Raw genomic sequence first — 25,641 nt, forward strand, 5'->3', positions numbered from 1 at the left:
TGCTGGATTTGACATAATGTATAATGTCCTCCATGCTGCTGTTTCTTCTATAGGTGTGCATATGGGTATATCAACAAAATCTCCTCTCAACTCTATGTGCTGTGTGTGGGAGACATCATAGCATAGTAGTAGTGCATATGGGACACATCATAGCATAGTAGCATATCTTGCAGATATGTCATAAATGGCTTAAATGGGGAAACTCCTTTAACTCATTAATTTAGATAATCAATCAATTGCAGTCAAAAATGTGCAAATACAAAATTAGAGATGTATGTCGTCATATTGTATATATTGGCAAATGTTCTCATAAAGGTGAGCATTTCTGGCTGTATAGAGGACGGGGCATAAAAGAAGGATTCAAGTGATGGATGGTAAATAAACTTTTGTAAATAAACTGGCATATTCTGGCATAAACGTACACAAAAAATTAACAAAATATTCCATTGTGTAGCACAGCGGAAGTATAGCGTGGATACGCACCCCACACACCGCCAGCTGCGTCATATGACGCTGCCGGTGTGTCATGTGACACTGCCAGCGTGTCATGCGCTGTACTGCGCATGCGCGCCGGCACGTCATGCGGGAGCTACGCAGCAGATCCGGAGACGAGTATGTGGTCTTTAGATGGGGGGGCGCTGTGATGGACTTCGCTGCGGTATTCCGCTTGCGGAGCCTGTCACGGCCGTGGGAATAAGCCCTAACACTTTCACTAAATGTTGCTAATTTTCTACAGCAGTTTTAGCTTGATACATTCCCCTCACAATTTATCAAAACAGAAAAACAAATAAAATATCCAGGTATTTAAAGGAGTTATCAATGCTTTAAAAATGTATGGCAAATTTTCAGGATACACCAAAAATATCTAAATCAGTGGAATCCCTCCATGTAGGACAATGAGCTTCATGGCCCCCACAATCAGTTGATAATTGGCAGTCCTAAGTGGTGTACCCCACCAATCAGATATCTATGGCCCATCTCGAGAATAGGCAATCACTTTTTAAAGTCTGGATAACCCCTTTAATGCTTATTGGAAGCTTAGCTCCATGCAGCATTGTAGATTGTATTTTCTTGCACACTAGTATTTCACAGTGTTTTTCCCAGCAGCTGCCATGTGAACATTTACATTTTAGACAGTGAGTGAAAAAGATCTCTGCCTCTAGCACAGCAAGAAAAATGTTGCCACATTTAAAGGCTATGAAAACCTTTGAATGTCCCTGCAGTAAAAAATTATGTACTTATTTGTTTTTGTTTTTATGTATTGAGTTTTTCTTCTCATGCATTAAGAAGGCATCATACTTGGTTTACAGGCTTCTCCTACATTCTAGTTTCTGGCTTGGTGTTCCCAGCAGTGATTAGCTTGTCTCTCATGAATGTGCACAAGCTCAGCTTTCTTCCCCTATCCTCTTTCAGAGGCTGTGTGGCATAACCACACCCACTAAATACTACACAGCTATCTCTCTATCCTCTCTATGAGTAGCTGTTGCTCCTGTTCCCCCTCACTGCTGATAAAAGAGGAAATTAACCTGGAGTGAATTATAGCCCTCTGTAATAGTAGTTTTCTCTGCTTTACTCTCTGTCCTCCTGATCTCCTCCACCATCCCCCATTACTGTCATACAGCCCTCTGTAATAAGTAAGATAAAACACAGTGAATATATATTTACAACAGGGAAGCAAGCTAGGCAATCAGCTGTCTGTTTACTCTGACGGACAGAATTTGCTAAACTTTCAGTCCTCCAGTCTGCAGTGCCTTGGAAATCAATACAAGCATATAAATCAAACGATCAGAATTTTTCAATGTAAACCCATTACAAAAAGTCTTCATTTCCAAAAATATACTGATTAAAAAAAAAAAAAAAATCGTTCAAATGTGAACATTAACTTTAAGTGCACCGTGGCTGCTAAAGAATAGGTGTCACTGCCAATGTCCTGAAAACCACCTGTTTTGCATTAACCACATTTTTTACTATATTGTTGGATGTAATAAAATACAAAGATTTTGGCTATGGGCCTTGGAAGGATGTAACGTCGCTATGTGCCAACATCATATCCTATTGTGCCGCCCCAGCATTACGGTCTTTAGGAAATACCAGGAACTAATTGATTTGTTATGCTGGGTTCCTTAGGTGAAAGCCATAGAAGTGACTTCCAGTTTTGGCTGACGACTTGATTTTCAATCAATGAAACTAAATGCTCCAAATTAAAGAAACATTATATATCTAAAGGTCTAGTGACATTATCTCTTAGAAACCGTACAATCAGGATTCCTTTTGTATATCCCTGCTGGAAGAGAAATCAACATGTGCACGAAGCAAGCAATCTACTACAGAGTATATAGACCTATCGCACCACATGTGGGTGTGTAATTACACATCATAAGCTGGTTTACAATCACAAAATAATACATAATTGCTACAGAAATTATATACAGATACACACTGAAACATATGCTAGACACATAATTTGACTCAATTATTCAGAAGCATGTGATTGCAGGTTATACATGGCGTCACGAATGAGAAATATGAATAGAACTAGTTTTACCGTATGTGTAATATGAACCAATCCTGAGAAACCACAAGTAATTCTTAATGGTCTTGGAATGGTGAAATTGGGCTATATATCATGAAATGATTGTAAAAACATATCCCGGAGCACTGAGAGGGTGCTATACCATTTCTATTACATCTATTTAGGTCCCTACTTCGCTAAAAGGGGTTGTCACAGTTAAGGGAATGCCCTGTTGCAGCGTCCCATAGGGAGACCCCGGACACCCGACATACGTGGGGAGCTGGGGGGGGGGGTAAAGTGCTGACGTGTCACGGTCGCACTTGCCAAACTCCTTCCCGGTGGGAACACACGCAGCCAAGGCCAGAGAATCACTGCAGGCCACCTGGGACACCCCTAGGATAGGGAATGCCCATTAAACAGGAGAACAGGGGATTAGTTGTCAAGGGTGACGCCACCGTTCCTACACACACCGGTATGACCCTCGATGGAAGAAATTCAGTCACAGATAATTCTTGAGCACCATGGGTCTCTAGGAAGGGTTAGAGCCCAGCATAAACTTAACTAGAAAACTTAAAACATATAATACAAGGCAGTTCAATTGTAATCTTCACAGTGCAGGCAATTTACTAGGCTTCAGCATGTAGTACCTCCAAATGGCTCTCATAAGCTCAAAGACGCACATGTGGGAACAGTGATTATCTTGCAGTACCTCTACTCCGACTTGGAGACATGTGGGTGTGACAATTAAAGGGAGTACCTCTACGCGGTGATACAGGCTTCAGACAGCCACGTACGAAAATTAGAAGATTTGACAGTACCTCTGCACTGGCCTTGAAAGGAAGTTGTTATTTACAAATGGTCTCTCTCACTCTCTCTTTCGGGGCTCACCATCAACATCCAATCACTAGTAACACGGGAAATCTCTCCTCCTCTTCCATGCTTCAGTACATGGGAACTGAAGGTGTCGCCATGTACCTGGACCTCCTGAAGAAATGGACTGGACCGGACCCTCTCTTTTTCCCGCTCTCCAAACACTCACTTTTATAACCTCTTCTCATACCGCATGACATGACAAACTTGATACATTTACATGCAATCTTTGGACTTTTGCAGACATTAACCTCTCAAGCTGTGCAACACACATACTGGAAATGACAAGATAGGTTTGGACAGTGCATCAACATAAGACATACATGCATGACATTTATGGAGGGGACCAGGATGAAGTACTGGGTCACTACACTGTCACTGGATCTCCCATGGTATAAAATAACAAATGAGCAGTTACTCGCCTCTCCCCATTTCATCCTCCGCCGTCAGCCCTGGTCGACACTGTTTGTGACATCCCGAAAGTTTGCTATAGCAGACAGTGACAGCACTCCGCCATGCTTGCTGAGCGCTGTCACTGGCTGCTTCAGCTTACTTATAGACAGGCTCAACCTGCCACATGATGTTATATGGAGACCGGAGTTGGAAGACGAACAGGGGAGGAGGAAGAGGTTAGTAAATGCCCATTGGTTATTTTATTTTGTGGGGGACCCAATGACAAGGGTTTCCCTTAATTCAGACAACCTCTTTAAGGATCATATAAGCTTTACGTATTATTTATGATTTTTTATGGAAAGTAACCCTCTTCCCTCTTGCCCTAGAGCACCTGTCCAAAGGATACACAGTGCACACTACAACTGCGAAGTCAACATCTGGAAGTGGTTGTAGTCAATCTTGTGTTCTGGGGTGGATCCAAGTCACCAGTATAAGAATAGATCTCGCTCGAGTGTTATCTGTATTATCACTTTTGCAGAAGGTTTTCTAACCATTGGCTCATGATAAAGACAAGAAGGTTACAACAGTTTTAGCTTGAGATCATGACTAGTGTTTTAGAAAATTGGGCATTCAACAACAAGCTAAGTAGGGCCCCCAGCTTTCCACTTTTTAGTCAGTTCACAGTACCTGGTGGTCTAGAGTAGGGAGAAGGTCAACAATAAATTCATGTAGCTTTATAGGAATTGTATAGTTTTATCTAAAATAGTAGTGATAAAAAGGTAGTGAACAGCTTAGAGATCTGTTTTGAAGGACGTTTACCAAAATAGACATTTATAGCATATTGAGTTCTGCCATATCCGGTGTATAGATACATTATGTTGATGACCTTCGATGACCTGTGATGCCTCCTCTCACATTCCTCGGCTGCTGGTTACTGTATTGGTGCTCCTGTCTGTTGTGCGGCCAGTCAGCATGATCCCTCCTTTGACCTCACAGACCCAAACGACGTCCACCCGCTCAGTCTGCCTCTTAAACCGTTAACACGCACACACAGCTTTCGTGTCCTCAACATATCCCAACCCTTAATGAATTATTCAAGGTACCTTCCTCCACAGGAGACTGACTGAACAAAAGGTCTCTAGTGTTCCAAGTGGAGGTGTTCCAGTACTCTGATGGCTATCTGGTTTGACCCTTGTGTGTATACATAGCTTTCTCAAACTCTGCCTGATTTCAGCCTGTTTTCGGACTACTTTTTGCCTGATTTTCACCTGCCCTGACGTCTAACCTAATTTACCATATTGCAAGAACTTTGCCTGTCCTAACCTTGGCCTGTTATTTTGCCTAAATCCTTGCCCGACTCTTTGATATCACTCTCTGGTAGTCCACCTGGGTCAGCTGTAATTGATACTTATGTAGAAACAGCCTGCGGGTTCCCAACAGCAAAGACCAGATCCCTTAAAAATGGGGTTAAAGGGGTTGTCTCGCGGCAGCAAGTGGGGTTCAGCACTTCTGTATGGCCATATTAATGCACTTTGTAATATACATCGTGCATTAAATATGAGCCATACAGAAGTTATTCACTTACCTGCTCCGTTGCTGGCGTCCCCGTCTCCATGGCTCCGTCTAATTTCGCTGTCTTCTTGCTTTTTTAGACGCGCTTGCGCTGTGCGGTCTTTTCCCCTTCTGCTCGGTCCGGCACGAGCGGCGTTCTGGCTCCGCCCCCTTCTACGCGTCATCGTGTAGCTCCGTCCCGTCACGTGTGCCGATTCCAGCCAATCAGGAGGCTGGAATCGGCAATGGACCGCACAGAGCCCACGGTGCACCATGGGAGAAGACCCGCGGTGCATCGTGGGTGAAGATCCCGGCGGCCATCTTGGTGAAGGAAGAAGTAAGAAGAAGGAAGACGTCGCAGAGCAGGGATTCGGGTAAGTAATATATATATATATATTTTTTTTTTTAACACATCCCTTGGGTTTGTCCTGCGCCGAACGGGGGGGCCTGTGCAAAAAAAAAAACAAACCCATTTCGGTGCGAGACAACCCCTTTAAAGGGTTGCATCCAGCTTGGATATGGATGGCTGCAGTTTTGTGAGCTCCGTATAAGAGACCCCAAAAGCACCTACAAACCTACTTACCAGCAGGACTTTTGGAGGGCGATCAGTTACTCCATACTTGCTGTTTCACAATGACCTGGAAAAGAGCATCAAAAATGAGCCCAAGAAGGTTAATGGACTTCGTTTCTCTGACATTTTTATCACAGCCATAATGGCTGCTATCGTGGTCGCTTGGACTGACAAATATCTGTAACCAATTGTCTTGGCCATAAAGGCCTATTTATACACACTGATTAAGCTCCATCCTGATGAAACAATCTAGTAGCATCTGATTGTGGAAACGCGTTGATGGAGGAAGGGGCATTAGGAAACAATAGATTAGGTTTCCAGCAATAGGTTCTAAGCTCCATATAAGAGCTTGGTGTGTGACAGTATAGCGTATTACTCAGATCTTTAATTAGAAGATAAGTACATTCAGTTGGTCTTCTGTATGCTGGGTTATTCATCTCCGAGCATAATAAGTACCATGACATCCTGATCCTATATGAGGCTAGCTCTGTGCTATATAGCGTATACCCCTGTATGGAAGTCTATCCTTGCAGCGGTTGTCAAGGGTTATTTACATCTTATTGCTAGGCTGATGTAATATGAGACTGACTATGCTATAAGACATATTTGCTTAACCAGATATAAGGTTAGCTTTGTATCCTTTTTTTGAAAAAAAGGGTTACATGTGCATCAATTGTCTGGGATTCTTTACAACCCACCGTGAGGCTGTTTAATGGGTGGTAGATTGTGCATGAACTCATCATTGCTGAATCTATCTAGGACGGCATAAATACTCACCATGAGACAGGATATATGAGATTATAGGGTCACGTAACCCTTTCCAATCCACTGTCTGACCTCTGAAGACATTATGGTTTAAGGCTGTACAGCTCCGATGTTGGAAGACATCCGTCAGGGTTCCCTTACTGTATATTGCCATCCTCTCTACTGTCGGAGCCTATCCAACGTCTCACCTCATGCAGTACTGGATTATCCAGCATATAGCGCCGTTGTATAACGGCAGAAAAATAGTAAGCCCCTTGGGAAAACCAGGCTACACATTATATTGGAAAGGGTTTTTAATCTAAGGACCAATTGAACTATTAGGGAATCCAGGCAATTAAATGGGGGTATCAAAATAAACAGTAGGTCATGTAATGAGGACATATGGGGTTGTTATTATCCCCTATGACCTAGAGCCGTTTCTTTGTATCCCTATGCAATTCTGTATAGTCGATCCACCCTAATAAATTTAATTACAGCAAAACTCAGGATATTATGAACAACTTTGGACGTGTTGCATCTTAAATTGGAGAAACATCCTGAATTGATGCCTTGTATATAAATAAGAACGAATAGCGGAGCTGCCTCAATAATCATTTGATATTAGTTGTCTGGGTGCAGTATTCAGGGATTTAGTCGCTTTATTGAGGCTTGGTATCTTAAGTGGAGTCTCTTTAAGAATTATTATAACCCAAATGATTATGATATTATGAAGATTTATGGGCCAGCTATCTAATTATGTATGGGGATTGGGCATGTATTAAGATCATCTCCTTTAGCCCATTGTTGTGGGGTCTCCACAATTAAGCTATCAGTAGAGTGGTTCATTTACTTATTGGTAGCGTTGTAAGAATTTGTGACATTTGGTCACCATATTTATATATAGATAAATTTCGCCGCATTTTAATATATTTAATAAAGGTTATATTTTATGTTATTCTTCTATTCCCTTCGGTGATTTTTAGTTATCCTTGTGGGAATTTTTCTGCCAACGATGACCAACTCCGGAGGTGAGGAGAGGGAGCAGGCCTCAGGTCTTGACCATCCGGGTGAATCACTAAGGGGAGCGACAGACTTGGAGGTCTCCCTGCAATGTGAAGCAGATAACTGGGCTTCTCCTTCTCCCCTGCTCTCGAAATGAAGAGGCTGTTCATCATACCCGTGGGAAGGTAGACACACTTTAATCTCTAGAAGTGGGGCCTCATCAGGCGTCTCCATCATGGACGAACTCCAGGGTCCCAACAAAAGACACCCTGTCTGTCCACGGTGCAGCCCGAAGAAGCAGAGGTCTTGGATGGAGAATACAATCTTAGCCCCAGGGTTCAGTGGGAGTCGAATGCTTCTGCTGGAAATGTCAGCGATCCTATATTGAATATATGCTGCAGTGACCAAGCTGCATCTGAAGCGTTTATCAAGGAAATGGTTCTAGCGCTAAGAGGCTCAATCCACAAAGATTTTCCAACATTTACAGTCTCAGTTAACTCTTCTCTAACTGAATTGAAAGCCTGGGTAGATCACCTAGAAGATTACATGAGCGTGATTATTGACTTGCACAATGCACTAATTGATGCAAACTATAATGTGGTGGAGGAAAGTGAACTCATTAAAAACAAAATGACAGACTTAGAAGACAGAAAGAGACGAAACAACGTCAAACTGAGAGGGATTCCAGAGTCTGTCCCTCCCCCGGTATTAACCGAACATGTGCAACAACTAATTAAGCTTCTTCTTCCTAATACCAGCCCAGAGGCAAGGATAATTGACAGAGCACATAAGTTATGAGAACTCTCCAAAAGACGTGATAATGTGCACCCATTTCTACCATATAAAAGAGTCGCTGATGCTTGTGGCAAAAAAGTTACAAAAGCTTCCGGCCCTATGAGGACATCATCTCTATTTTGACCTGTCGCAGGCAACAATGCACCCTAGGATAAAATTCCACCGTACCCATATGAAAATCACCTCACTTTTACGCAACATTAAAATTAGCTGTAAGTGGGGCTCCCAACCAAGTTCCTAATCAACAGAGAGGGCACAACCTTCACTTTGAACAAACCAGAAAAAGGGCTGAAACTACTATAAAAATGGGGAATCTCTGTCTCCGGATTGAAAACCCCTTCTTGCCTCTCCCTACAGGGGATCAACGGGTCCAAACCCTCGTCCTGAAAAGGTACTTTACTAGTAATTTTAATTCTTCTTTTATATACCTTCTCTATCCATCTAAAGAAGTCACCATCTTGAGTGGCTGGACTTGTTGCCCTCTGCATATTTCTTCTCAACGATGGTTTCCTCGTTGACCTGCTAAAAAGTTCTTGACCACCTTGTTCCAACAGTTGTGCAGCATCCGTGAAGCGGGACACGGTGTAGGAGACAGTGGGGTAGAGTTTGGACCTTGTCATGGTGGCTCTACCATCTCCCACCCGGAGGGTAATCGGTGACACATCCAAGGGCCGAGGGCAGGTTAATAGAAAGGGAAACCCAATATTGGATTACCTTTAGTCCTTTTAGTCAATCGTGATGCCACCGTTTCTTCTGCAGCAGGGAATTCCTCGATGGTAGAGTAAACCCTCTCTTGCACAGCTTCCGTGGGGGAATTCCTGGTTGTCGGAGTAAATCCACACACTCACGGGTACTTTTTAAGACGCAGCCTCCCTAAACAGACGGACAACCGGTTGTTTTACTCAACTTTAACAACAAATACAGTCCAGCAGTTTCCTAGACAGGAGGTGCGACACAGAGAACTCACGGGACGTCAGGAGAAAACACAGCCACAGTTATCTGTAGGTCCTGGCCCAGTATCACACTCTCTTCCCTCTCCTAATCTCTACCAGTCCACACTCGCGGTCAGGTTCACACTGCCGAACTCTTGGGGGTAGTAGTACCAAACAGTCATTAGGCCATTCTTTCAGCCTCTTCCAGGTTGAAGGTACCTGTGTGAAACTCCTTAAGACCTCTCTGCTGCAGGTCCAGAACACTTTCATCTTCCTTGCATTCACATGTATCCAATACGTGACAGACAAAAAGATACATAACCAAGACAGTCAATTCACATACCAGACAGTTAACTCTTTCAGTGCTGCAGCTAGGCAATGCACACCATTCTTGCAACACAGAAGACACTGACAAGACAAATGCATGCATGCAGTTATGGAGGGGCCCCGCTGTACTGGGCCACCACAAGAGCACTGAACTTTCTTCCCTGGTATATTTTCCAGACAAGTTTGCTTGTTTTCTTCTACATGTTGGATTCTGAAACTCCCTTGCAAAGCCAGCCGTGTAACCATCCCACCATAGGCTTGACCTTCCTTACTCTCAATGTGAAAGGCCTCAACTCACCATTTAAAAGGATCATCGGTCTGGAGAAACACTCTGGCTGCAAATGTAGGCATGATTTGTTTACAAGAAATTCACTTTGAGCGGCTGACGTGTCTCAAATTTATCCCAGATTCCCTAAGATATTTATGGCAAATGCAGAGAATAAAAAAGCAGGGGTCCTCGTGGCAATCAAGGACCTTTTAGATTTTCAGCTCCTGGTCTCCAAGATAGAGGAGAGTGGCAGATTTCTTGTTCTGACATGTAAAATTAATGGGTCTCCCTTTAATTTAGTAAATATCTATGCACCAAATTCTTCCCAGATATGATTCCTTAATAAAGTTATGAGGAAAACAAGAAAGATTCAAATGGAAAGTTGGACAATGTGTGGAGATTCTAACATCATCCCTGATTGCGGAATTGACACCAGTAGCCAGGGTAGATGGTGTGTGCCCACTATGTCTTTCTGGTTATTCAGAGAGGAACTCTTTGATTCTTTTAGAAGTTTTTAATGATTTTTCTAGAAAATATTCATTCTCCTCTGCAAGGCATAGAGCCTTTTGCAGAATTAATTTGTTTTTAGTTGAATATTATTTTGTACTCCGCAAGATTAAACAAGCTATGGTTGGGATGACATCATGGTCAGATCATGCGCCTGTGTCTCTGGGCCTGGCGTCCCCACCTCTGCCTTATACTAAGATTTGGCGTAATATAATACTTTCTTAATGAAACTTCTCTTCTTATCAGAACATTGTTCAGGGAATGTTATAGGAATAGTTTCTTAACCCTTTGCAATCCTATTTTGGATTCAGTGTTTCCTATGGGGCTTTCTCTTTCTGCCATTATACAATGGTGCCATCTGCTGGCTAAAGCCAGTACTGCAGCATGGGACATGCTGGAGAGGCCCCCAACAACTGAGCGGCCAGTAATCTACAGTAAGTATACCCTGCCGGACGTCTTCCGACATCAGAGCTGTACAGCCTTCAATTAGAATGTCTTTAGACGTCAGACAGTGGATTGGAAAGGGTTAATACAGATACCCCAGGCATGAACCCTTTTGTAATCTGGAATGCGCATAAGTCATTTATAAGAGGGGTCATGATTCAACAGGGATCTTTTTATAAAAAGGAAAAAAACTAAAATCTCAAGCACTCTCTTATCCTAGATGAAGGATCTAGAAACAAAACTGTGTACAGGTCCCTCAGACGCAGCTCATGCAGCTCTATTAAAGGGAGGACACCGCTTAAGAGATATTTGATAGCAGACCATGACAAACAGCTTAAATCACTTGGATTGTCTATTACATAGCCAACAATAAATATTGCAAACTCATGACACGTAGGGTCAAATACAAAATGATTAAATCTAGAGTTCCATTTTTGTCAGATCCAGATTCCATTTACAAAATCGGCAACCCCCAAGATATAGAAGAGGCCTTTGGTAAATTTTATGTGAAGCTCTATAATTTAAAAAAGGATCCCACTACAATTCAACCCACTGATATCATAATAGAGGACTTCCTCAGTAATATTAGCCTCCCCTCTCTCAACTCTTCCCAACTAGATTTTCTCAGCTCTCCCATCACACAACAAGAAGTTCCTTAAATGTATAAAATAAACTAACAAAAATAAGTCCCAGGGACCAGATGGTTTCTCTAATAAGGGCTACCAAGTTTTTAGCCCAACCCTTACCCCTTTTCGCGTTAAGATTTTTAGTTTCAAAAGGGTTTTTATTAAGATCGCAAAATCTGATGCATATGCTGTTTATGCATCTGTGATCCCCACTCAGGGGGCAATAACATCATCAAAACAAATGTTAGTTGCAATTAGAGATGAGCGAACGTACTCGGTTCGGGTGTTTTTGCACTCGAGCACTGCTTTTTCCGAGTAACTGACTACTCGGACGAAAAGATTCGGGGGGCGCCGGGGGCCGGCGTGGGGGAGCGGGGGGTAGCAGTGGGGAACAGGGGGGGGCTTTCTCTCTCTCCCCCCCTCCCACTCCCCTCTGCAACCCCCCTTTCACCTCCGGCTCCCCCCGAATCTTTTCGTCCGAGCAGTCAGTAACTCGGAAAAAGCGGCGCTCGAGTGCAAAAACACCCGAAAAGAGTACGTTCGCTCATCTCTACTAGCAATCCTAATATTAATTTTCTTCCAATTTTTTTGTAATCTATGTAATGTATGAAATATACCTTGCATTGTAAACCTCAACGATAAAACTTGTCTAAACTAGAGATGAGCGAGCATACTCGTCCGAGCTTGATGCTCGTTCGAGTATTAGGGTGCTCCGGATGCTCGTTAATCGAGACGAGCACCACGCGGTGCTTGTCTCGATTAAACGAGCACTGACCATTGAATTCAATGGAGCCGGCAATACAGCCGGCTCCATTGAAAGCAATGGGCTGCCGGCTAGCGCGGGATGAATTTTCGGGAAGGGCTTAAAAATATAAGCCCTTACCTGAAAATCATCCTAAAATGTATAAAAAGTAAAAAAAAATATATACTCACCTTGTCCCGGCAGAACGATGTTAGCCCATTGAATTCAATGGAGCCGGCAATACAGCCGGCTCCATTGAAAGCAATGGGCTGCCGGCGATCGCACAATGAATTTTCGGGAAGGGCTTAAATATATAAGCCCTGCCCTGCAATTCATCCAGAAATGTGTAAAAATACGGAGTTCAGCTGCGGCCAGCTGGCAGTTCTCCTGAACTGCTCTCTGTAGTATTCAGCAGCCGGGGATTTAAAATCCCTGCCTGCTGAATGAGCTGCCTCTGATTGGTCACAGCCTGATCAATCAGAGGCAGATCTCACTCACCCATTCATGAATTCATGAATGGGTGAGTGAATGCTGCCTCTGATTGGCTCAGCGCAGCTCTCAGCTGAATGACAGCAGTTCAGCACCACAGTGCAGGGGACAGCAGGAGAAGACACGGCTGTGCCCCGGCAGCTGAAGGGAGGTGAGTATCTATTTTTTTTGTTTTTTAAATCACTTTTAATTCATTTCCAGGGAATGGCTTATATGTAAAGCCCTTCCCTGAAAAAGAATTCAGGTGCGCCAGCGGACCATTGTCTTCAATGGAGTTGCCGGCAGCAGCAGCGGCTCCATTGAAGAAAATGCCTGCATTTTTATTCTTTTTTTACACTAAAATCTTTCTTTTTCAGGTAAGGGCTTATATTTTTAAGCCCTTCCCGAAAATTCATCCCGCGCTCACCAGCAGCCCATTGCTTTCAATGGAGCCGGCTGTATTGCCGGCTCCATTGAATTCAATGGGCTAACATCGTTCTTCTCTGCCACAGCTGTTACAGCTGTGGCAGAGGAGAACGATCGTTATGCTGACAGTGGGGGGGTCTCACTCTTGCCACTATTGTGGCTTAATAGTGAGACCTCGGAGCCCGAAATGCAGCCCTGCATGTTGCTCCTCGCCTGCCCTATCCATTTCTGTGTTTTTTATATGACTTTGGTGATTTGCTAAGATTTTCACAAATGAAAACCTTAGCGGAGCACCAGTCATATACAAAAATGCTCGAGTCGCCCATTGACTTCAATGGGGTTCGTTACTCGAAACGAACTCTCGAGCATCACTGAAAGTCCGACTCGAGTAACGAGCACTCGAGCATTTTGGTGCTCGCTCATCTCTAGTCTAAACCAAACTATGGTCATATTGGTTTTAATTGACTAAATATTCTCAACAGACTCTAGGAAGAGGGGCGGCTCTACGGTAGGTCGAAAGAAGAGTATACCGAGATCCTGGTATATCCATCAAATCTATCCACGGTCTCCACACTCCCCCAAACCTCTCCAGCGTGTCAGACCTATTGCGGGTAATCTTTCGTAAAGTGCTATCTGTGAGATCCTATTCAACACTCCTTGAAAGGACAAATGGATTTTAGTAGCCATACAAATAGTTTGAATCAATTTGTGTGCCTGGTTTTTCCCCCTTGGCAGGTGATCTCTTGGGGGGAACATCAGTGGGGGTTTTTGAAATGGGCCTATGAATAATCTATGAAATAATCTACTGTATGTAACTGAGACAAGAGTCGGGATGCCTCTGGGCATGTCCACCAAATGTGGAGCTGAGTTCCCATCTCTGTACAGTCCTTAAAACATAAGGGCGAGGAGGCTGGAAATATTCTATTGAACCTGACAAGGACTAAGTGGGTACGATGTAAGATTTTTATAGATATCTCCATTAGGCCCCCTGCACACAGGCGGAAATTCTGCGGCGGGATTTCCCACAGAATTTCCGATCCTGGACGCCTGCATAGGATTGCATTGCAAGATGCAATCCTATGCAGACGGCCACGATTTGTCTGCGTGAAAACACATGCGGGAAACAAATCGCGGCATGCTCTATTTCTGTGCGGGTCTCACACAGGCCCGCACAGAAATGTCTCTCCCGGCACCACGACTCCGCTCTGCGCATGCGCCGGCTGGCCGGCAGCCAGCACATGAAAGAGCTGGAGCCGCGGGAGAGGTGAGCGCTGCAGGGGAATTCTTGCAGCGGGATCCGACCCGGCCGTCTGCTGACGGCCTTGGAGTGACCTGATGGCTACCTTTCGAGATTGTCTTGCAACAATGGTACCTTCTGACATACTAGTTTGCAGATCCGACTCCCACTTCAGCATGTACGAGAGTTTACCCTCCCCTGCTGGATTTTTTTTAAATGCTGTAAATCAGAGCTAAGATTCCTTTCTTCATAGGATCTTGCCTACAGAGCCTTTCAAACATCATCATGTCAGAAAGGACAGAGGGCAGCCTCAGCGAATGTAAAAAGTGAAATACCTGGTTGATTCGGTAGCTCTCCATTACCGGAGGATTAAGATTTTTAATGAGGCTTTAATCCAAGGTAAACTCCCTGCAGAGATGCTCAAAGCTACAATAGTTACACTCCCCAAACCAGACAAGTCTCCCACATCCCCAGCAAACTTTAGGCCTATCTCCCTACTAAGTAGTGATACCAAACTTTATGCCACAATCCTAGCCCATCGCCTCTTCCAGGTTATCCATAGTAAAGTTCACAGTGAACAATTCAAACCCATTTGAGGAACTAGTTCATGGTTATCGTCTCTCTACTCACAATTCCTTTAAGTACCTTCAGATCAAGAGCTACATAGCAGTCCATACTCCTCTAGAACTCCTCCTCCCCCTGTACTTATATAACTTTTTATTTAGTCCTTCTCAGCTAAACCTCAATACAAGACATCTCTATGAAATATGTATGGGAGGGAAAGATAACCTCAAATAAGCACACCTCAATTGGGAAAAAGATTTTAATGAAAAATTCCCTTTATTACAATGGAGTAAAGCTTATCTCCTGGGCTCAGGGAGGATCGTGTTGTGCTAATTTGCTAGAAGTACATTATAAGGTAACTTCCCGATGGTATTATTTCCCTACAAGATTGGCTAGACTCTTTCCAGGGACCTCCAATTTGTGCTGGAGGTATTGGCTCTATCCTTCATGCTTTCTGGTGATGCCTTAACAGATATTTCCTTTATGGTTCTCAGTGTTTTCACTGTTACAAAAGATTACAGGACCGCAACTTACCCTCATTCCACAACTGGCAATTTTATTGACTGGAATCAAAAATATTCCTACTGCTTACAGAAACATCGTCTTCCATGCTCTAAGTCAAATTCCTAACAGCAAAAAAATAGAGATCTCGTAACCCACCTACATTACAGAATGTGATTGATTGATACGATATTGGAACACTGTTCTTATGAAAAGCTATTTGCTCTGAGAAGGAACAAGGTTTCTTCTTTCAATGCAACCTGGTAATACAGTTTCAAACTATTTTCATATATGATATATCATTATTAGCACTGCTATGATATAATGTTATGGCTTTCTTGCTTATATCTCTATTTGTAAAGTCTTCTTTATGACCAGGGAGAAATCTAATGCACTCTTTTTGTCCCCCCTATTCTCCTTTTCCCTTTCCCCCATTGTTACTTATAATGGAAAACGAGATGTGTCTTCTAATGCGTTCTTTTATAGAACAGCTATTTTGTAACTATACACTGATACATTTCAATAAAAAACATTGTTACAAAAAAAGGCGTTAAAGGGTGAAAATGAAAGGATCCAATAGATCAGGGGTGTCCAACCTTTTGGCGTCTCTGGGACATATTGGAAGAAGATCTGTCTGGGATGATTTAGTAAATCCTGCACTGGACTCGATGACCCTGGAAGTCCCTTTCAAACTCTACCATTCTATGATTCTATAAAGAAGAGCTGGCTTGGGCCACACGTTTAATACACAAATACTAATGAAATGCATTGTGCATTGGGCATTGTGGTGGCGGTGCCAAAGACCTGCACTGGACAACGGCAGAAGTGAGAGAGAGCAGCAAGAGATAACTCATCTAAGCATGAGCAGTCGGCAACCTACAGTTTTGCGTGCGATAAAATCCGTGAACAGGGTGGGGAAAAAGGACTCATGAGACTGCAACAGAGTTACCATAATCTAGTCATGGAATCATAGAATAGATATGGAAGTCTTGCGAGGGTTAAGGGATTACCGTATATACTCGAGTATTAGTCGACCCGAGTATAAGCTGAGACAATAGGTTTCACCACAAAAAACTGGGAAAACTTATTGACTCGAGTATAAGCCGAGCTATACTCGAGTACATACTAGGTAAAAAAAAAACTCCATACTCACCTCCCAGCCGGCATCTGTGCTTGAATTCTCCCCGCTGTTATTCCCCGCCATCCTCTTTGCTTGGCTTTGTCAGTACTGTGTAAGTAAGCTCTGTGATTGGATTGAGTGCCAGCCAATCACAGCGCTTACTTACACAGCACTGACGGCAGGGTATTTGAAAGCTGAGCAGGAAGATGACAGCGGGGAGAATTCTAAAACAGCTTGATTGGCTGTGAATGATCGAGCAATGGCTGTGATTGGCTGATGCTCAATCCAATTACAGCTCTTACTTACACAGTGCTTATGGCGGGAGATGACCAAGCCGAGCAAAGAGGACGTCGGGGAATGACAGCGGAGAGAATTCAAGCACAGATGCCGGCTGGGAGGTGAGTATGGAGGGTTTTTTTTAATCCTTCCCTGACTCAAATATAAGCCGAGGGGGGCATTTTTAGCACGAAAAAATGTGCTGAAAAACTAGGCTTATCCTCGAGTATATACAGTAATTGCTGTAGTGATATTATGTATAGTAATACATAATGTTATGTAGAGTGTTATACGGACGTGTGATGTTATTATGTAATGCATAAAGGATTAATGGTGACAGTGTAATGTATATGAAGTGTCTATGATGCAGTAAGTGTAATGGTGCAGTGAGGCACATGACAGAGAGCAGCATTACAGAGTAGAGTAAAAGAGTATGAATCAAGTAAGGAAACGCAGAAGTGAAACCACTACTATTGCAGCCTGCAACAAGCGAGAAAAGGCCTGCAAACTCAGAGCAGTTTCTAAGTCGTGGCTAGGGAACCGTGTCACAGTGGCAATGAGTGCAGCTCTCTCTGTACAGTATTTGGTTGTGTAATGGAATTAGATAGTTGTGATGCCAGTGCCTGACTTGGATTAATGTGGCTATGTAATAAGACTAACACGCAAATTTAAGTAAAATTCAGGCACACATTTTACTTTTGAACGTGGTAGCCAAAAGGAATCATACACAGTGGAACATGTCAAACACACATTGACATGTGATTTCCTGACAAATAAGCCCTGGGAAAAAAACACCTGAGATAAGGGAAAGATTTATGAGAGACTGACTAGGACTAAACCCCTTTGACCCAACTAACAGTATTATAACCACCATGATACATGAGCCAAATCTCCAGTACTCACTCAGCCGGATAGTAGTTGGACCCTCTGGATGCGGCAGCTTGTGGTTCTGTATCTTTCTGACTATTTGGGGGAAGCATGGAGGGAAAGCACAACTTGGAAGGATTTCAGGCTTTGAAGACAAATGCAGACTTCTCTCAGCATTGTGGGTGGACAGACAACGAAATAAGGGGATCCCTGAAGAGGTCAGTCTTCCTCTCCAGTGTCAGGGCAGGAAGGATGCCAGCAGGAAGGATATCATCTCCTGCGTGGCTCTAACTGTAGACCTCCTCCCCCTTCCTTCTAACTCTACTTTCCACTTCTTTCCTGCTTCTCAACACTTTTATATTTCTCTACGGTGCCACAGCTCAGGGCTGACTGAATTTCCCCAGGCTCCTCCAACCAGGACTTTAATTTCAACTCGGTGGTGGTTAGCTCCACCCCTCGACCAATCCGAGAGCTTCTTTTTTCTGCTGGGTCATGCACACCAGTGGCAGCTGAAGGTTCTGTTTGCTGCATACTCACTGTTCTGCCAGGTCCTCAAACTATTGCCCTTAAGTAAAAAAAACTAAAATTAACCAATTAATCTCCTACTCTGGCCACATTTCTTATTAAACTGCCCCCTGCACCACTACCCTTACTAAGTTAGAAGTAGTTAGGACAGTTGTTCCTGACTTGAAGTTTAGTGCTTTGCTGTAGTGCCATTCTTCAGGTCACTGCACTATGATGATGAGTATGACGTGACGACCTCTGGAGATATGGATGACGTCTAAGACGTGTGACCTGTTCAGTAGTTGGGGAACGCTGCTCCAACGGGGCTCTCGAGGTTGAGGCCTGTGGCCTTAGAAAGGATGATGGGTTTTTACACTGCAGTAATAAGAAATGACGAAAGATGTTGATAATTATGTGAAGAAGTAATGAAAACGCCATGTGCCCTGGTGTTGTCAGGAGGAACTAATGAGATATGGAGGTGTAAATGTTGTCAAGAAATGCCAGGTGTAGAGAAACGTAATTACTGTCACTTTAAGGCATGTAAAATTTGCCTCCACCATACGCAGAAAATAGAACCCATTGATTTCAATTAGTTTATTCACTTGTGCATATTTTTCGTGGGCATCTTGGTTGCGCAAAAAAAAAACTGTAGCTTGCTCTGTTTTCCTGCGCACTCAAAATCCCTATAAAAGTTAATGGAGATGTGCAAATGCACTCAAAATACGCTAGGAGATGCGTAATTACAAGAAAGATTAACACATATGAAGCTCATTAGACTAATTAGCCATTTCAATCAGTACATCTTTGTTTGCCGTGCTCAAATGAACATGCCTGGCGGCCCCAAAAAGTGTGGTAAAGTCTGCTGATGTATAAACAAAAAAGCATAGCTCATTTCGCAAATACGCAGCGTTCAAGTGTATGCATATACACATACGCTTGTATGAATTGGGGTTTAACCCTTTGCAATCCAATTTTGGATTCAGGGTTTCCTAGGGGGCTTTCTCTTTCTCCCATTACACAATGGCGCCAGCTGCTGACTAGAGTCAGTATTGTAGTATTGGACATGCTGTAGAGGCCCCCCGACAACAGAGCGGCCAGTAATCTACAGTAAGAATACCCTGCCGGACGTCTTCCAACATCAGAGCTGTACAGCTCTCAATCAGAATGTCTTTAGACGTCAGACAGTGGATTGGAAAGGGTTAAGGGTGTTTCAGGTCGCATCCTATTACAGAACGTTAAATTACTCGAAGCCTCCTACGGAGCGCAATACTGTTTATTATGCAACCGTTCAGTAAAGTTACTTCTATAAACAAAATCGTGCCGCCTCTGCCTGGCATCGCCGTGCCATCGTGTACTTCTGTGGCACCGCCGGCGACCGCTTACAATGACTACAGGTAAAAAAACTTCAATGATCGTGTGTAAGACAGCAATGAGAGCAGCATAGTAATGGCGCTGTGCTCCTCTATGGCGAGGCACGGAGGTGATCATGCATGCTCACCTACTCTTCGTCCAATCGATATGGCAGAAATATCTGTTATTGGGGACTCCTTTGATACATAACACTTCGAGGAGTTCTCCTGCTTACAGGCAGCATTTACTTGAGTCGTCATCACAACACATTTGGGTCCTTTTACCGTTACAAAGTTACCTGCTTCCCCCAAATATAGACTCCTTACGTCGCTGCAGCTAAACAAAGCCGACCAACGTAATTAAAGTCACAGTTGAAGAATGTCGTACAGTTTTGCGCACTAACGCGGGAGTCATCTACGCAGGGGATCTCTTAAACGCCACGACCCAAGCTATAATTAGCGTAAGATGTCAGACAGTCTCACTTATCTGCTAGGAGTCGTAGCAGGAGAACAATTAGATTGTAACTGCAGCAGTCAGGTTGTAAATATGTAAACTTGGCTGGAAAATCCATATTCCATTTCCCTTTAAATCAGGAGAAACACGTAAAATCTGCTTTCATTCGTTTATCTGGAATTCCCGGGCCGAGTCAGTTTGGTAGGATTGTTCACATCACATGTTGAACAGCGTTGTAGTTGTTAAATCGACCCCCATTGTAAGAATCAAATGGGAAGGATATTGATGGAACACGGAGGCGCACATGCGAACGCCCCTAGGCACTCATCACCTTAATAAGCACATCACACGTGTAACTTGGGTGAAAAACGTCTGGCATGACCTACTTTTATGTAACAATACACAAATACAGCATCGGAGCAGCTTGACCCCAACTCTGACACAGAATTCCCTGCCTGCCCTAGTTCCCGAACCGTGAACCAGGCCAGCAAAGTCTGCCTGCCACTGCTTACCTCCATCTAGCCTTCGTGACTGCCCAGGCCCAACACAAGTCGGGGACCATGCCAACCCGGAGAATAAATAATTTTTCTGATGCCAATGGCGAAACGCAGTGCATTTTACCCTCTCATGTCCCCACAGCATCCTAACCTAAGTTAAGGTGTTGTGGGGACATGACATGGACCCATTTTCATGTGAATGGCCATGTTTGCCAACGCAATTCGCCCAAAAGATAGGTCAGCGCCTATCTTTTTGCATGCTGGAAATTCCGCCAACAGATACGCTATACTAGTGAGAATGAACCTTTGGGCAACAATGGGTTCTATTCTTTGGGTATTTGGTTGCCAGAATTTCCGAAAAGCTTTGTAAATGATTGCACTAATTTTGGAGCACTCACTTTGTAGTTTGTATTCTATGAACACTTAGATAAAAAAATTATTTTATTAGATATTGTTTGATTTTTCCACCTAAACTAAAACACGCAGAGTACTGGACAATAGTGGGTAGAGGATGGATGGGCTAAGTGGGCAGGGTGCGCCCAGTTGGTATTCTGGTAAAGAGGTCCACAAAAAAATGTGGGGGCCATGCCTTCCACACAGCTGTTGTCTCCTCGCATGTGAATTCATCCTGCCATGTGGTTACGTCATTGTGGTCCAACACCAAACCGCTCTTAGGAGAACATTGTCATGATCAGACCTTAAGCAACACAAAACAGTTCAATAAACTAGGCGTGTTGAGTGGGTCTTGGTCTTTGCCCTCTCAGTTAAGGAATGCCTCGGCACAACCTGGGCCTCTCTTGTAAACCCAGTCTCTACAGCACTCCTACTCTCTCTACCAATTCACATCCTTTCTACGTTTTCCACTGTTTTGCCTCACCTGGGAAAGGCAACAAAAAGGCAGAAGCTATCCCCTCGATTTATTGGCACCGATGGTAAAGACAGCTTTAACCATTTTAGCCTTAGCTAAACCACTACAACACACACTCTAGCCTTCAAACCACCTAAAAGGGTTAAAAGTTGCCATAAGGAGATGGGTTACCATGAGTGGGTTCTGCATCCAATGTCTCCCCAGAGGTCATATTGCTAGCAGTGAAGTGTTAACCCTTAAACAGGAATGGGAAGACTAAATTCCATGCTCTGCCTTTCTGTGAAATGAACTGATGTTAGCGAAGTGTTATTGATATTGTTACCAGAGTATTGTGTTACCTTAGATTGTGTGCAAAGTATGATTATTGGAAGTTCTAGTCAGATAGTGCCTAGGTATTTGTAGGTAAAAGTTTACTTACTTAATTTTGTATTATTCCATTGTTCACTTTTATTCCTGTGTTATTAAATAAATATTGTATATTTTGGCTACTCCTTCTGCTGCATCGTATACTGAATTCTGTGTCGTATCCCTCCATCCTTAACATTCCTACCTCTAAACTTTAAAGGAATGGAAAGAGGGACAATGATGGCAGCGTGCACCATGCCTTTTTAGCTCCACCCCTGAGCATGCCCAGTCCCACCCCTGACTACATCAAATCACACCCAACTGTTTATTTCAAATGAGAATGTTCTAACTGCTGACCTTTAGGCTTTTAAAGAAAAAAATATTTAAAATTCTTAACCCCCTTTTCCCATAGTGTTACGTTCTTCCTAGACTGCCAACTGGACTTTGGAAACACAGGAGCAGTTAGGATGGATAACAAGCTTGCTATATGGGTGGCTAGATGCAGTACGAACAGAAAAGTGAGGAAAGTGAACAGAGCAGGGCACTCTGAACCCCTCTGACTGAACCCACCTCACAGCAGAGCACCCGTCTCGAAAGGGACAACCGCATTTTCTTCCACGCGGACTAGGATGGGGGTCTGAGGTGAACCAGAGTACTGACAACCAAGGAACAAATAGAGACTAACAAAAACTAAAAGACAGGAACAGAATACTAGACAAGCAGAGAACAAAACCAAACACAGGAGCCAGACACACAGGAGCACTGACCAAGCTGACTACACAGGGAACACTGAAAATCATCAGCAACTCCTAGCCAGGAAGAGCTGGATTATATGGGGAAGAGGGAGAAGCTGATTGGTTGACAGAGCTGTCAATCACCAGCCACACCTTACTGACAGCTGCAGGACTAATTTACCTGAACTAGTAAACACAGGAGATGTTAACCCTAACTAGTCAGGATAGAACCCACAGAAACAAAGGTGTGCTGGCAAAGACTCGACCATGTGCTGACTGTAACGTGACAGATAGTTTGCATTGCCCCATCTGTAAAAGTCCAATCTGTTAAAATATTACATCATTTATCCTATATGGTGAACGCTGTTAGAAAAAAATGCAAAATTACAGAATTGTGATTTTCTTTTTGTCACACTGCCTCTCCCAAAAAATTGAATAAAAAGAAAAAAGATTTATATTCCCCAAAACAATACCAATAAAAACTACAGCTTGTGCTTAAAAAAAAACAAGTCCTCACAGCGGCCCATCAATACAAAAATAAAAATAGTCATAGGTTTTCCGAATATGGCAACGGAAAGCAATTTCAAAAAAATAATTTTTAAAAATAGAAAAACATAAAACACTATATAAGGGCTCTTTCCCACTAGCACTCTTTTTTATCACTGCGATATCGCTGCGATTTTTTTCAATGGGACTTTCTAATGCTAAAATCGCGTCGCACAAAAATCGTAAGTTTGTGCGACGTGTTTTTAACATTAGAAAATCCCATTGACATTTTCATTTTAAAAAATGCAGCAACATCGCAGCTTTAAAAAAATGCTAGTGGGTAAAAGCTCTAAATTTGCTATCACTGTAATTGTACAGACCCACAGAACAAAGTGGCAATGTCACTTTTATTGAATTATGAACACTGTAAAACCAAAACCCAAAAGACAATGGTGAAATATTTTTTTACACTATTCCCCACATAAAATATTTAAAAATTTTCAATATATTATATGGTACATTAAAAAAAATATCTCGTGACACAAAAAACAAGCCCTTATACAGCTATGTCAATGGAAAAGTAAAAACGTTATAGGTCTTGGTAGGCGAGGACGGAAAAATGACAAAAACAAACACGTCGCTAGAGGAAAAGGGCTAATGGTCTCACAAAATGTCCTTAAAACTGCTACTCCCAAGATGCATTGAAGGTCTATAACTCTCAGAGTATACTGGAAATTGTAGTTCCATCAAAATGTCAACAGATGGAGGATCAACCTTTGATAGAATTATACATCTCCCAGCATGCCCTACAGTTGAAGACCCATGACATGCTGGAAATTGTAGTAAAGGTCTAAGCCTGACTGAGTCAGAGGTAAAGAGTCTACAAGAGCATGGGACAGCTTTACCAACCCAGCAGAGTGTTGGCACAAGATGAGGAGCTGGGAGGGTAGAGTGGTCACTTGTCACGATGGTACTTACCAGGCTCCCTCCTTGAGGGACACACGTAACCTCGGCCAGAGCAGCACTGGGCCTCCTCCAGACACCCCTGTATATCACTTCACAGGGCGGCCCTTCCTGTATACTGTACATGAGTAACTCTCCTAGACAAAGGGCATTTGAAATTTTGGCTTTTTTTCAGTTGGGCAAAACTTCAGACTGACTATTGCAGAGTGTCTTGTGCACATTGTCCTCACAAATGAGGAACTTATGTATAAATGTATAGTAGATGGACTTGCTCCTTATGACTCTTCATGTTTCATTCAGACACAAATAGAAAGCAAATGTCCTGCCGGCTTCCTCCTAATAACACTGGCGGAACTGTCTCCAGATCTACGGAGAAATGCATTGTGTAATGCAGATTACAGATGCAGCGAGAGCCCAGTACAGACGGTGGCAGGTGCTGTAATGACAGATGGGATAGACATACAGTACACATGGCAGTCATAAAGGGAGGGTCCTGTTCTATATATGTCATCTCCTCTGCTAGAAATAGCCCATACACTCCAGACAGGATTTACTAAGGAGGGATTCTCCCCAGCAGAACTTCAGAACGGTAGGGCTCATGATCCTTTTTTATAGTATTTCTACTTTGTTTGTAGACATCTTCTGAGATCAGCAATGATTTAGTCCAAAGTGGGCCAAAGTTAGTCTCAGATGTTATCCTGTATGCCCAGCTGTCCAGCTCATTACTGGCAATCATATTAAGTCAATCACTGTGACGGGGACTGTGTGGTGTCACTGCGCAGTCAGAAGAATGGAAGTGACCGTGTGTCCGATGCCCCTCATCATAAATGATCTCATGTTCATGCCCCATATCCACTAGTGTGGCACAGGAAATGTGAGATTTAGAGGGATGTGTTCAGGATAAAGAAGGGGGAAAGAGCCTGGTCCATTGGAGGAGATGATCTGCTTATTGAATGCTCTAGCTGTCATTTATATACCACGTAGGAAGCACAATGAGCTACACTCTTTCTGTAGCTCCCAAGCTGACTTCTATAGGAGTTACAGAAACAGCGTAGCTAAGCTTGCTTGGCTGTTTTCCATTGCCTATGATCATTATTGTAAGCGATAAGGCATTGCGGCACAGAAGTCCCACAATGCATTATCATGGTTATTATAGCTGTCATGATTCAATCCCCCACAGGCACATGAAAAATGTCAAAAAAAATGCGTTAAAAAAATCAACCCCCCCAAATTTTTTTGCGTATTTTTCTGTATTGTTTTTTTAAATGTAAAAAGTTAAAAATCCCACATATTTGGTATCATGGTATCCATAATGACCTCTACAATAAATTGAGCACACTATTTATTCTGCATGGCAAAAAAAAAAAAAAAAAACTTTAAAAAAATGCTTATTTTGCCTAAAAAAACACAATAAAAGTGATCAAAAAGCAATATCTACCCCATAATGGTTTAAATAAAGACTGTAGCTCATCACACAAAAATCAAGCCCTCACAGAGCTCCGTCCTTGAAAAATAAAGTTACGGGACTTTGAATGCAGTGATGTAAAAATAATATTAATTTCCAAAAAAAAGGGGTTTTATTATGCAAAAGTGGAAAAAACTAAAAAAAAATTATATTTTTAGTATCGTTATAATCGTACCAGCCTGCACAAAACATACATATAAGAAACAAGGGTCTGTCTATCACAAATAATTCTA

At 42.9% G+C, this 25,641-nt stretch overlaps 1 protein-coding gene across 4 annotated transcripts in view; it reads left to right on the forward strand.

Annotated features, from left to right (window-relative positions):
- The first annotated feature begins 24,487 nt into the window (after window positions 1–24,487).
- SGCD (sarcoglycan delta) overlaps window positions 24,488–25,641 on the forward strand; it is a 603,650-nt gene continuing 602,496 nt past the window's right edge. For 3 of the 4 annotated variants that reach the window (XM_066590465.1, XM_066590464.1, XM_066590469.1), the window contains exon 1: window positions 24,488–24,532. The gene's annotated coding sequence lies outside the window, so the exon portion shown is untranslated. The remainder of the gene's footprint in view (window positions 24,533–25,641) is intronic. The other variant, XM_066590467.1, reaches the window with a different exon arrangement.

This window comes from Eleutherodactylus coqui, chromosome 2, assembly GCF_035609145.1.
Source record: "Eleutherodactylus coqui strain aEleCoq1 chromosome 2, aEleCoq1.hap1, whole genome shotgun sequence".
In the NCBI taxonomy this organism is placed as follows: Eukaryota; Metazoa; Chordata; class Amphibia; order Anura; family Eleutherodactylidae; genus Eleutherodactylus; species Eleutherodactylus coqui.